This window comes from Capsicum annuum, chromosome 6 (genome assembly GCF_002878395.1).
Source record: "Capsicum annuum cultivar UCD-10X-F1 chromosome 6, UCD10Xv1.1, whole genome shotgun sequence".
NCBI lineage: Eukaryota > Viridiplantae > Streptophyta > Magnoliopsida > Solanales > Solanaceae > Capsicum > Capsicum annuum.
The window spans coordinates 107,432,564-107,447,555 of record NC_061116.1 but is presented as its reverse complement, the minus strand read 5'-3'; the positions used below and the strand labels follow the sequence as shown (position 1 = coordinate 107,447,555).

The window sequence follows — 14,992 nt, the reverse complement described above, 5'->3', positions numbered from 1 at the left end:
AGAACTACTCTCTAGTGGAATTATCATGATTAACTATGTGAGGTCAACGGATAATATGTAATGAAATGAGTTTACTGCCTAGAACAAGTCATCACGGAAGTAACTCTACCTAGCAGACTAGAGATCCCAAGAGTTAGGTTCAAGGAAATCAAATAAAGTTGTGACTGACAGTCAATATTGTCAACTTAACTCAACTCATTCTCATGATAAATACAATGTTCAGGAAACAAAGCTAAAGCTTATAGATGAAGCTTTGTATTGCTTTCTATGTTTGGTAGATTTGACCAAATAATTTGATCTATATGACTAAGCATGTAGAAATCACCTATGTGAGAATGAAGTGGAAACCACCTCAAGGAGAATGATTGTAAAGTCCTATTCTTTAAGCTCTTAGAAAAATAAAAAGTGTTCATGGTTGAAAGGAACAAAATCGTGAGAATCATAAATGGTAAAAGGTTGATTATATGACCTGTGTTATCTAGGTGTACATTAAAGTTTGATGGTTCAAAGATATCACATCTACTAATTAACCAAGTGCATCCGATGAATTTTCACTATGGAAAGTTCAAAGGAAAATCTACTTATCCAAATGCAATTAGTCTTTGCTTGTAGATCACACACTTTTTTGTATATTTTGATAAAATGGCCATCCCCAATCATATAGAGAATTGTTAGGTTTTGAAGAGGGGTGAATGAAAAATGAATAGGTGTTTTTACCGAAGATACACCAAGGAAAGGATGCATTTTGAATAGGTACCTTTTCACTTTCGATGGTTATGACTTTTCGAATGGGTTGTGACTTTTCTGAAGAGTTGCACCTTTTTTGAAGAGTTGCACCTTTATGAAGAGGTTCACCTTTATGAACCATTACTTCTGTTCAGGAAGCAACACCTTGATGGCTATAAATACCTTAATTTTTCTTCAGGTACATACATGAAATTTTGAAGTAAAAATACTCTTCTTTCTTAAAAAATTCGAGTGTGATTTGCTACCATTGAGTGTGATAGTAGTTTGCTAGGGTTTGAGGTACCACCATTCTATCGAAGTGGTTCATTTTATCCTGAAAGAATATATTTCATAACTTCGGGTACTTAAGGAATTTCATTAAGGACATACCGTGAATTCGGTGGACTTGAATTTTTCGATCTTCATCTCTTTCTAAAAGTTTGGTTTTGCTATTTTTCAAAAAATAGTCTGAACCTCATTTTTGGTTGTTCATAAGTTCAGTTGAACTTATTGTTAAAAGCTCAAAATTATGAATACAGAGTTATAAATTTATTTAATTGTTCATACTTTAGTTTGAACATATGTTTGAAGTTCGTGTTGTAAAATAAAGATTTTATCAAATTCGAAAGACAACAAATTCTTGTGCCCATTTAGCACTAATTGTAATATAAAATCATGACAACAAGGGACAGGCACATGAACACGTTCTTTGACTACATATATGGTGGAAATAACGGTACAACAATTGTTCGACAGCAAGTAGAAATAAATAGATTTTTTTATAATGATATAAATTAGTTGAATAGTCAACAAAGTGTAGTAGCCATCAGGAATAAAAAACATCTTTAAAATGAAAAAACCTGAATATTTTAATTGGAGCTAACATTATACAAAGCAATCTTTCAACACACTGATATGTCTACTTTTGTACGGTGAAAGTAAATAAATCGTGAGTAAATGCTACGTTATAAATGTTACTTTTATAACTGTAGGAGTCTTAAAGGACCAAAACAAATAATAATTGGAATAGGAAAAGGAAATATTCTAAATTTCTACTGCTCCTTTCGTTTCGAATTAGATGGCCCTTTCAATCTTAACACACCTATTAAGAAATCCAATGATTAGGAGTATATTTTACCTTTTTACCCTTCTTAACATTGTAAGATTCAATAATTAATCAAGCATGAAAAATTATAGCACATGCATGCATAGTTGAAAATCTTATAGGAATACTAGTAGTACTCCTTGAAAAGTAGAAAAAAAATCAAGTTTCATAAAGTTTGTATTGAAAATATAAGTGTTATTTTCAAAATTTTTGAAAGTATAATTATATTTAATATCTATTAAGGGTAGAATGAAAAGAATTTGTGTAAAATAGTCTTGATTTGATAAGTTGGACAAATAAATTGAAATAAATTTTTTTTTTTTTTTATTTTTTATTTTTTTTTAGAAAGAAGATCAATTAATTTGAAACGGAGGGAGTATATAACAAGTGAATGTTGGATGGTACTATCAATGGTACTTTCAAAATAACATCATATTATTTGGGTATTTTGGTACTTACATTTCATCTCTTATTTTATTTCTTGGTGATTTGTACTATGATATTAGATCAATGCCTCATCCCCACCAGAGACAATCCCCGAAGAGTTGATTTGGTGACATTTGTGTTTATTTTCTCCTCTTTTATTGTTTTCTTTGCTCTTACAGAAATTAATGCATATTAGCTCTTTGGCACTTCTCTTTTAAAGATGAATCTGATTTTGAGACACATGCTTTGCCTTGGCAAACCTTGGATATTTTTAAGATCGATTAATTGGGCATAAAGATAATGACGCCCATGCTTTGTCTTAATGGTATGTGATTTTGATGCTTCTTGTCACATGCAACTAGTTTTTTTGCAGCCACAATGTAGTTTAAATTCTAGACATTATTTGATCAAAACCTATTTTATTTCTTGTGAACTCCGCTTACAGGACTACATCAATGGAGAATGAAAGTACTTATTTGTGTCAATTCTGTTGGTGAAGGCGTTATTTTCTTGATAGAAGAAATTTATAGTGCTTAGTTATTTTCATATCTCTAGCTTCAAAAGATGCATATTGTTGTTTTCTTATTGTTGATTCTATTACTGCCTACTCTGTTGTTCTATTATTGCATGGGTCTATCTGTTTATATCTTTTTTGTTATATTTTGTGAAGTTTTTAATTCTTCAAAACACAACATTGTGGATAAGTTGTCATTTAGTTGGAATATTATCGTTACATAACTATGATTTCATAGGTTCGTGAAAGTAGCTGTTGCTCAGGGGAGGAAAGAACAGGACTCTGCTTGCGTTTCCTCTAAGAGGTAATTCAAGCACTTGTTTATTCTAGCTCTCTTTCTTTCTCTACATATATATATATATATGCTTACCTATATTGCTAAATGATTATGAAAGCTACTGTAGATATAACAAAATAAAAGGATGTGATGAAAATAAAAAATATCCCTTAATCAGGAAGACTAACAAGTTTTAGGTGCGGGAGGATAACAATAATGATCCATGATATTAACAGATGGGATAAGGAGTGAGTTAGATATCCCATAGGGCTATTTTATCCCACCTCTAAATATGGGATAACGATCCCACCATTTATAAATACTCTCCAAATTAGTTAATTTCTCACACCAAACAAACAATCAAGTTTTTGATCTGATAGTTTTCAAAGCTAGGAAAAAATAAGCAGGAAAGTTCTATTCAATTAGATTATTTTCATTCTATTCTATCAGATTACTCCCAGAAAGTTAACTGGTGAATAAAAATGGAAGATTAAAACCTTTCTCTTTATTCAAGAGAGAGGGAAATTGAATAACTCGTTGTGCTTCGCTTGTGTGCTACCTACTACAAGTCATCATTCCATCCTTTTTCAAAAGGAAGTAAAGACATTATCATTTAAAACTAGGGGGAGTCAATTTTAACTCATTGTCAAAAAGGTGTATGCTAAATAAAATTGTCAAAACAAGTGAAAGGTCTTGTGTTTGAGCTTTTTCTTATGTTAGTAAATCATGCACTCATTCCTTTACTTCATATAAATGATAAACTTTATCACTTCTTAGGGGTCATGTTGTACTTGGCATAAATGTCAATTCACTATGAAAAACTAAAAACAGACAAGAGATACAATCACCCTCTTCTACTTTTCTGAACATCTATATTAGCTCAATAATTTTGAATAAAAATATTCAAACAAATATGAAGGAACATATGTTACAGTATCAAGAGTTCTTGCTTTGCTTTATTCTTTTAGCTATGTAGTTGTCCTCTTGAGGTTGCGTTATTTTAAATGTAGATCCAGTAACTGCTTAAGTTCACACCTTATGGGGTTTTATTAATTAGGAGATTGTGTAGTGTTGTTGTGTAATTGGTGTCTTAAAGAAGGAACCAGCTTTCTTCAAATCAAATTCTTTGAATCTTAGTTCGCCCGGGTAGCAGTGAAAGAATACCTAAAAGTCTAAACTTTTTCTTTCAATTTGAAATTAGAGGAGACAAGCAAACCCAAGAAAAAAAAATATAGTAACAAGACAACAAATAAATCAACCACATAAATACGATAAGGCAGAAATAAAGGCAATCACACGAGACACCAAATTTACGTGGAAAACCCTTCTATGTGAAGATTAAAAATCACGGGACTAAAACCTCCACTATAATCACAAAGAGTTACAATATTATTCTCCAAAATGGTCACCAAACAAGTGTCAAATAACGATAAAAAACACAACAAAATAGCACCAAAACTAGAGAATAAAAAGGAGTAAAAACAATAAAATTGTAGCTGCTGTTAGGGAATGAAAAATAGGAGCTACAGGCTGCCAAATCCAACTTCATCAGTTTCTAATCAAAGATTGAGATGATAGAAACAAGTTGTCCAAAATTCAGCTCAATCGGACAAAAAACGAAGCAGGAATCTCAATTTGAAGTTGACTGCTGCGGCTGAAATTGAGGTGCAAAAATCTGCACACTTTCTCTCTTTTATGGCTGCTAAATCTCTCTTTGTGGATGGTGAAACAATACCTAAAAAGATCTATATATATGTCCTATAGTAATGGGCCTATGGACATAAGTGGATTGGTCCAAATTGGGCTTTATTTATCCACATAGGAAGGGAAAAGACCTATGACCCAATAATTCTTCCCTTCCCGACTATGTGGAGAAGACCGCTATCCTGCGATCATGCAACAATCTTCAAACTTTCCTCTTGAAAAATCTTTAGTCATCATGTCGAAACCATTATCATTCGTATGAATTTTCTCAAGTTCAAGCAACTTAGAATCCAATACATCTCAAATCTAATGGGATGTCACATCAATGTGTTTAGACCGATCATGAAATGTTGAATTCTTGTCAAGATGTATAGCACTTTGACTGTCGCAATAAAGCACATACCTCTCTTAAGCACAACCATGTTCCCCCAAGAATCTCTTCATCCAAAGCAATTCTTTAAAAAATTCAATGGAAGCAATAAGTCTCAGCTTCTGTAGTAGATAATGCAACACATTTTTGTAACCTAGATTGCCATGACATAGTTCCCCCTGAAAAAGTAACCAAATATCCTGAAGTAGACTTGCGAGTATCAACATCACCAGCCATGTTTGCATCAGTATAACCACAAATAATAGGCTCCCCATACCAAAACACAAACTCAGACTAGAAGTGCTACAAAAATATCTCAGAATTCACTTCACAGCATTTTAATGTTCTCTTCCCGAATTAGAAAGAAAATGGCTAACAATACCAACAACATGAGCAATATCTGATATTATACAAACTATTACATATATCAAACTACCAATAACTAAAGAATAAGGAACTTTCTTCATATCTTTCTTCTCTTTATCATTGGAAGGACACTACTTTGTGCTCAATTTGAAGTGCATAGCTAAAGGTGCTTGGTCTTTCTGTCATGGACATTCTGCATGTCAATAATCTGCTTTGTTGGTCCTAAGTCTTTCGTAGAAAAAGATTTACTCCACTCTCACTTCAAGTTTTGAATCCTGCAGGCATTGTGACCGACAATTAGGATGTCATCAACATAAAGCAACACAATAATAAAGTCACCATTAGAGAATTTTTGCAAAAAAATATAATTGTCTGAAGTAGTCTTCTTGAAGCCTCGTTGACTCATAAAGGATCAAACTTCCTGTACCACTGCTTTGGAGCTTGTTTCAAACCATACAAGATCTTCTTTAATTTTCAAATATAATTCTCTTTTCCGTTGACTTCAAAACCTTTGGATTGCTTTATATAAATTTCTTCATCTAAGTCACTATAGAGGAAAGAAGTTTTAATATTCATTTGCTCAACTTCTAAATCTAGACTTGTAGTTAAGCCTAGAACCACACAAATGGATGACATCTTCACAATTGGAGAATATATATCATTAAAATTAACTTTCTTTTTTTGGTTAAATTCCTTCACAAATAATCTAGCCTTGTATTGTGGAACTGGGTTACTATCTTCATGTTTTACCTGAAAACCCCACCTATTTTTCAATGCTTTTCTGTCATTGGGTAGCTTAACCAAATCAAAGATATAATTATCATGTAAAGATTTAATCTCATCCTCCATAGCATCAAACTATTTTTCTTTTTCTACAATTTAAATGGCCTCATTAAGACTCTCAAGTTTTCCCCCATCAGTCAAGAGTACATACTCATTGGGAGAATAATGACATGAATGTATTCTCTCTCTAGTAGATCATTCTAGAGAACTCTCTAGAACATCAATAACTGGTTGATGATCAACCATATCAACTTGGAATAGAGCATTAACAATATCATGCTAGTCATTCTGGACATGATCATCATCTTCATTATCAACTTGATTTTCATCATCATGAAGTTTTTCTTCAGGAGCAGTAGTCAAAGGAATTGGATCAACATCAACTAGGCTTTCACTACTCTAAGAAGAACCTTATTAGGCTTGTCAAAATTTTCAATTGTTTGGTCTTAAAAGAGCACAACATCACGATTTCTAACAAGTTTCTTCTCAACTAGATCATAGAAACGATAACACCAAATTCATCTTGACCATAACAAATGAAGATACACTGCTTAGTTTTAACATTCAACTTTGAACTTTCATTCTTAGGAACATCCATAAAAGCTTTACACCTAAAGACATTAAGATGATCGTAAGAAACATTCTTACCAGGCCAAACTTTTTCCAGAACATCACCATCCAAAGCAACAATAGGAGATAAATTGATAACATAAGCACCAGTATTAAGTGCTTCTGCCCGAAAATAATCTGGTAGCTTAGCATCTAAAAGCATACATCTAATCCTCACAACTAGAGTTTTCTTCATCCTCTTTACTAAACCATTTAACTGAGGAGTATTTGGAGGAGTATTCTGATGCAGAATACCCTTCTCTCTATAATATCTATCAAAAGGACCAATATACTTACCATCATTGTCTGAATGGATGCATTTTAATTTCTTCCCTATCTGTCTCTCAATCAAGTCCTGAAAATCCATGAACACATCAAGTACTTGATCCTTGGACTTAAAAGAAAATACCTAAAATTTATGAGAATGATCATCAATAAAAGTCACAAAATAAAGTGCACCACCATGAGACCTTACTTTAAAAGGATCACATAAATTAGAATGTACCAACTCCAGCAAATCAAGCTTTCTTGAAGGTGGATGACTCTGAAATAAAATCTTTTCTGTTTTACCAGCTAAGCAATGAACACACTTCTTCAACTTTACTTGTTTCACTCCAGAAAGAAAAATTTTCTTAGCTAAACTATTAATTCTCTTCTCACTCATATGACTCAACCTTTTATGCCACAACTCAAATGAGGTATCATTCTCCACCAAGTTTACCAAGTTTACTGAGCCTCTAAAAGTGGAGCCCTAAAATACGTATAAGTTAGACAACTTGTCACCTCGAGCCACAATCATCGAACCTTTAGTAAGCTTCCACTGGCCAGTACTAAGGGTATTAATATAACCCTCATCATCAAGGTTTCCTACAGAAATTAAATTCAAGAGACCATCTGGAGCATACTTGACATTGTTGAGAACTAGTTAGGAACCATTTTTATTTTCCACGCAAACCGTGCCAATGCCAAGTACTTTAACTTCATTATTATTTTCCACTTTCAACATCCTAAAATTACCTTGATTATAAGAAGAAAATAATTCCTTCTTTGGCATAACATGAGAAATAGCACCAGAATCCACAAATTAGCTAGACCCATCATGAACAAAATTAATGAAATTCTCACCACAAGCAACAAGAAGATTGTCATTAGCAACAACAACAACACGATTTTTATTATCGTCTTCTTTCTTCTGTTGTCTTGTATCACTTTTATGCATTTAGAAATATTTCATGATATTTCCTTTTTTGTTGCAAGTGTCACATGTAAAATTCTTGAATTTAGACTTCGACTTGCTTCTACTTTTATCTCTATCATTCAGACCTATGGACTTATTTCTCCCTCTCTTTTCAGTAATCAAAACATCATAGTGTGAAGATGAACAAGATGAGGCCTGAGATCTGTTTCTCATCTCTTCATTCAAGACACCACTCTTAGTATATTCTATAGTTAAAACACCACTGGAAGAAGAATTAGTCAAAGAAACTCAAAGAGTTTTCCAAGAGTTTGGCAGAGTATAATGAAGCCAAAGTCCCTGAATTTCTTCATCAAACTTTACACTCATTCCATACAGCTGGCCAAGGACACCTTGAAATTCATTTATATGATTAAAATAGGACTGCCCTCTTTATACCTGATATTCATCAATTGCTTAATAAAAAACAACTTGTTATTGCTAGTCTTCAAATCATAAAGTGTCTCGAGCTTGTCCCATAAACTTCTTGCATGTGTCTCATTCACAATATGGATTATAACATTATCTTCAACCCATTGTATGATATAGCCACAAACCTGTAGATGCTCAAATTTGTAATTCTCATCTTTCATGGACTGAGGTTTAATAGACACACATTGATAAATGCATTTTCTTGACAAATAAAAGATCTTTCATCTTGCCTTTCCAAGTCTGATAATTACTTCCATTCAAACACATCATTTTTTTCATATTTGCCTCCATCATTTAAATCAACGACAACCTACAATCTGATACCACTTTGTTGGAAAAGGAAAGGGCAAAATAAAAATGCCCGACAAGGTAGTAGCAGAAGAATACCCAAGTCTAAACTTTCCCTTTCAATTTGAACAAAGAGGAGACAAGCAAACCCAAGCTATGAAAAATAATATGGAGGAAAATAAACCAACCATACAAATAAAATAAGACAAGAACAAAGGCAATCACACGAGACATTAATTTTACGTAAAAAACCCTTCTGTGTGGAGAGCAAAAAACCACAGGACTAAAACCTCCACTATAATCATAAATAGTTACAATATTGTTATCCAAAATATCCACCAAACAAGTATCAAATAACGAGAAACAACATAACAAGATAGAACCAAAACTAGAGAATAAAAAGAAGTAAAAACACTAAAAACGTAGCTGCTGTTTGAGAATAAAAAACATGTTGGGTTTGAAATTGAAAGGACATTATGCGAAAGCTTAAAGTTTGCAAACCAAGATAGTGATGATTTAGATGACAAATAAAAGTATATTAAAATAAAATATTATTGATATGATTGAGCTAGTTGGACATATGTAATACCCCGTATTTTTTCTAGCTTAAATTTTTTCCTTGAATATTAAGGAATAGCTTTCAAAATGAATAATATTTATTCCATGTGGAATTTTCAAGATTTCAACTTTTCATTGTGTGGAAAATTAAATCGATATGAAATTATCCCAAATTCGACACTCAGTGAAGGAGTTATGGCATTTTAAGTTGATAGTGTGCCACCTGGGCACTTGGCACATCGCGGAGAAGGAAAAGTCCGCAATTGTCAAATTCCAATGTCCCTTTGCGACAGCCCCGCTTTACGGAGAAACCCATTTTTTCAATTGTCTCATTCCAGTAAGACTCTGCAATGCTGGCGCATCGCTAGCCAAAATGGTAATCCAAGGAGCACCGCGATTGTGGCGCGTCGCGGTGAGCGCCCAGTTCTCGTTTGTCCTTTTCCAGTGAGCCACCGCGATAGTGGCACGTCGCGGTGGCCCAGTAAATTGAGATTTTTGGTCATTTTTTCAGTTCTATTTGGGGGTTTAAAAAAGGTATTATGGTAAATTACCCAGCCCTTAGTTCGTCCAAAACACATTATTAAGCTTATACCAAAGCACTTTATGCTTATTTCATCACTTTTCTCTCAAAAGAAAATCCTAGATCATCAAAGCTCCTTCTCCAAGAAATCCAAATTCTTCCATTAATTCTCCAAAGAAATTCAAGATTAAAGATTTCCAATACAAGAACTCTAAGAATTCTTCTTCAAAGCACCAATAGAGATCCAAGATTCAAGTTTTAGCATCTAAGATCATCAATTAAGATATGTGGGGTTATGAACAAGGACAATCCTTTCGTTCTTGTGCCCAAAACTTATTTTAATATCAATTTTACTTAATTTTATATGATTTTCCATGAAATTCAACCTAGGCTTATTGTTATTTACAAGCTTATGAGATTTTTAGTGATTTAGAAGTTGAATTACATGATTATATTCATATTTTCATGCATATTGCAGAAATTTCTAGATTTTAAATTTATTTATAAATGTTTACATTACCAAGCATGAATATTATGATGTTTTAACATGAATTTGATGCATGGGTCATTAAGCCCTAATTAAAGATTATTATTTCAAGATTTGATTGTGCTATAAGCATCCTATGACTAGATTCTTTTGAGATTGTTGTTAAAGATTTGACCTTTTGGTCTCAGAATAGATATAAAATCCACTTTATAGATTACAGATTGACCTTTACAAATATCAGTTGGTTTTTATCATAAACCATTAGACTATTTTAAAAGTAGATTTTCATCAGAATGAGCATACAGATTTAATGGGAGTAGTATTTAGCACCGAGATGGGTAAGTTACTACGGTTTCATACCCTATAAATACTTGTCAACATAGGATTTAGATTGTTTCCACTTTTACATGGATGATAGATATGTGATCACTCAGATAGGTTATACTCCCTAGCAAGAGTATGACTCCTCTCCCCAACGTGAGGATTCCTCCTTAGGGGGACAAGAACATTGAACTCCATGAATGCTCACATGGTTTATGTCGGTTAAAAGAACCTTCCTTCAGATAAAAGCTAAAGTATTTCCTTAAAGACTTCAGATAAAGCCTTTTTCTTTCAGAATAAGATTTCAGAATTCTAAACCCTTGAAGATAAAGTATTTCTATAAAGACTTACAGATTTCACTTAGCCTATATAATTCGAGAATAAGAACAGAATATAGATTTCAGAACTAAGTGTTACGACTCACAAGAATTGTATTATATGCTTTACTATTCATGATTTATGATCTTCAGATTTTAGATTACTCAAGCCTATGTAAGTTATTTACATTTAACATGCATGATTTTATAAATTGTGATGATATTGCTTGCTTATTGCATTCACGCCCATATACTTAGTACATCATTAAAGTACTGATCCACATATATGTCTATGTGCTATATTATCTCATAATGTAGGTATCAGTTTAGTTGTAGCACGCATACCATATTCAGAGAGATTGCAGCTTCCAATCAACAGGTGATGAGTCCTCTTGATTCAAGGGCTTGAGTCAATCATATAGTTTGAGTAGTATTTCATTTTTCTTGATTTAGTCGTATTGATTTAGGATAGCTAGGAGTCATATCTCAGCTACCTATAGTCAATACTAGTAGAGGCTTCATCGACAGTCAATAGAGTTAATGTATTTGATTCCAGCATTTTTTTGTAAAAGCAGAGTTGTAAACATCTTAATTTAGTTCTGTATTGATCAGATTTAGAAAAGAGTTATCTTTCGCTTATTTCGATTAGATTATGTATTTTATTCAGTTGCTTATTAGTTATGCCAGTAGAAGGGTTAGCTTGGGATCACTTGTGGTCTTAAGCACCATGTGACTCTCGGGACCATTTTCGGGGTGTTACACCATAAAAGATAGCTAATATTAAAGAACATATAAAAATTGTTGGGAGAAAATCTCCCCCTAAACAAGATTCTTAAACAACTATTATGTTATGGTATAAGAAAGAAGTCTTCTATTTATATAGGTCCAAAACCTTTCCTCTAAGAAAAAGGTTAGCCAATATGGAAAAATTTTATATTTTTCTTTCAGAAAAAGTAAAAGTAATTATGGTATTACTTTTATTTTCCTTTCAATAAAAGTAAAACTTAAATTTGGTAAGAAAATCAGGGAAAAAACCCTAACAAATCTCCCTTTTTTGGCTTGATTTTCTTGACAAAACTTGAGTCACCTTCTTCATATGCATAATCTTCATCTTCACATAACCTTCATGTATCACTGTTGTTTTGCATGCTTAAAATGGAGCTTCTGGATTAAAAAATATATGATTCTTTTTGGGTTAAAAATATTGGAGTCCTTTGTAGGGTTAAAAGTGAGCTTTATTTTCAAATATATAACAGCAGGATTGTTGAAAATATGATTGAAAATCATCTCCACATGTAGCTTATGGACATATATCTTCATTATCATCAAATTGATTGGAAGTTGGTTTGAACCGCCTTGAACTTGTCTTCATCCTCATTTCACCAATCAATTAGATCTTTGAACCGTAGGCTCTAATACTACTAGTTGGGTTTAAAATTAAAAGGGCATTATGTGGAAGCATAAAGTTTGCAAACCAAGATGGTGATAATTTAGATGACAAATTAAAGAATACTAAAACATAATATTACTGATATGATTGAGTCAATCGGCCATAAAAGATAACTCATATTAAAGAACATATAAAAACTGTTGGAAGAAAATCTCCCCCTAAACAAGTTTCTTAAACAACTACATTGTAGATTCTATTATGTTATGGTATGAGAAGAGGAGTTTTCTATTTATAGAGATCCAAAACCTTTCCTCTAAGAAAGAGGTTAGCCAAATATGGAAAAGTTTTATATTTTTTTTTTCAGGAAAAGTAAAAGTAATTATGGTATTACTTTTATATTCCTTCAGAAAAAAGTAAACTTAAATTTGGTAAGAAAATTAGAGCAAAAACCCTAACAAAACAGGAGCTACAGGCCACCAAATCCAACTCCGTCAGTTTATAATCAAAGATTGATATGAGAGAAACAAGCTGTTCAAAAATCAGCTTAATCGAACGAGAAATGAAGCCAAAATCGTAATTTGAAGTTGACTGTTGTGGCTGAAATTGGGGTGCAAAAATCTGCACACTTTCTCTCTTTTGTGGCTGCTAAATCTCTCTTTGTGGATGGTGAAATAATACCTAAAAAGATATATATTTATGTCTCATAGTAATGGGCCTATGGGTAAAAGTGAGTTGGTCCAATTTGAGCTTTATTTATCCGCATAGAAAGGGAAAAGACCAATGACCCAACACCTTTAGCCTTTGGGAGAAACTATTGCGTTTCTTTTGTTATATTAAAATAGTCTTGATTATTGCTCTGTATCTTGACTAAGAGAACTTGAGAGTACTACTAACCACTAGTTTTCACAATATTTGTTTTGATTAGCTAAAAATTGTATTTGTAAATACCAAGCAGTGTCAATAGTGTGTACAAATTGTAAACCTGCATCAGTGTATGGCTTGTTTATTTAACTTTCAAAAGGTGATATTCATTAGCCAGAATATCTAGTGCAAACATATAATCATTGTATGACTTCTTAATTTGAGAAAACTGTTTTATCTCTCAGGCTGAAAACTTTATTTTCCTTGTCTTGGAGTTTTGTGCGGGAGGGGATCTGGCTTCTTATATTCGAAATCATGAAAGAGTCCAAGAATGTGTAGCTACAAAATTTATGAAACAGATAGGTAATTTTTTTAGAGCTCTTCTACACTATTTATTTTTCTTATCATGTTGCTCTTGCTCAATTCTTGTACAACTGATGCCATTCGGGTTGCAATATAGTAGGAGATGGCCTAAAAGTACTAAACCTTAATTGAAGCTTTACTCAGTTTTTCTTATTTTAAGGATTTATTTCTATTTTTAAGTCATTGAAATTACATTAAGTTTTTTCTTGATATTTCCTATAAAAATCAAGCGACAACTAGTAAATTTCTCAAAGTTATTTAAAAAAAAAAAAAAAATTGAATTTTTTTTAAAATAGTTTGAAAAGATCAAAATTATTTTATTTTAATAAAACTCAAAATGGATAAAACAGTCACAATACACACAAATATAATGACTGATAATACGTCTATCTCTCATGATTTAAATTAATCATTTAGCCATTTTGTTTCCTTCATCTTTTAATTATTGAAAATAATTAGATGAGCTAAATTAACAGGGTACCAATTTTCATGAGAAAAGAGTTCAAAATATACCTTAACTTTGATGAAAGTTAGTGTAACACGCCTTAACTTTGCAGGGATCCTATAACCCTGCGGACTATTTATTACCGTATTATGGTGGAATATATTTACCTAGCTGGATCACTTATTCAGTTCATCGAAATGCGATGATTAACATGTGCCATTTAATTTAAAAATTAAAGGGTCTTGACTACAATTTTGCTCTTTCCAAAACGTCATCATTTTTTTAAGCTTTTGAATCTCCTTCGTCAATCTCAATCTTGTCCAATTTTCTTTCATGTTGATCAAAGGATTCAAACTCTCCTATTTTTTCCTCTCCAAACAATCGATCCAAAATCTTCAGACACTCACCTTTCTATTACTCCTCTCTATCTTCCTCCATTCTACTAAAAGTTTCTTCTTCATCTTTTATTTTTTAAAAAAAATTATTAATTAATTGTATTTATTTGAATTGTATAAATTTTAAATTTGATATTTGAATTTTGGTATATTGATCCAGGTTGTTAATGGAATCGCATCGGTGTTTTCATCGATAACCCATCTCATTGTTACTTTCGTTATCCTTCTTTTGAGGTATCTCCTATTAATGGAACCTCATCGATGATTGCATCACACTTCCGCATTTAAAATTGGATCTTTCTTATTTATACAAATATTATTTAAATTCAATTTTACCTCTTCCATAGCTAATCTTAATTTAAGAAATCTGAAATAAGCGAAAAGAAATTAGAAACTAATGAAAAGAAATTTTTAACAAATAAAGAAATCAGAATTTCGGAGAATGGCAAAAAAAAAAAAAAAAAGCTTACATTCAACGACAATGATGAAAGAAGTGAAGAA

The 14,992-nt window shown here is 32.2% G+C and overlaps 1 long non-coding RNA gene across 1 annotated transcript; it reads left to right on the top strand.

The window, feature by feature from the left end:
* The first annotated feature begins 2,210 nt into the window (after positions 1 to 2,210).
* LOC107875008 lies at positions 2,211 to 11,608 on the top strand. The gene is made up of 3 exons (XR_001675687.2): positions 2,211 to 2,582; positions 3,010 to 3,075; positions 11,356 to 11,608. It is a non-coding gene; the product is annotated as an uncharacterized LOC107875008 (long non-coding RNA).
* Positions 11,609 to 14,992: the final 3,384 nt, after the last annotated feature.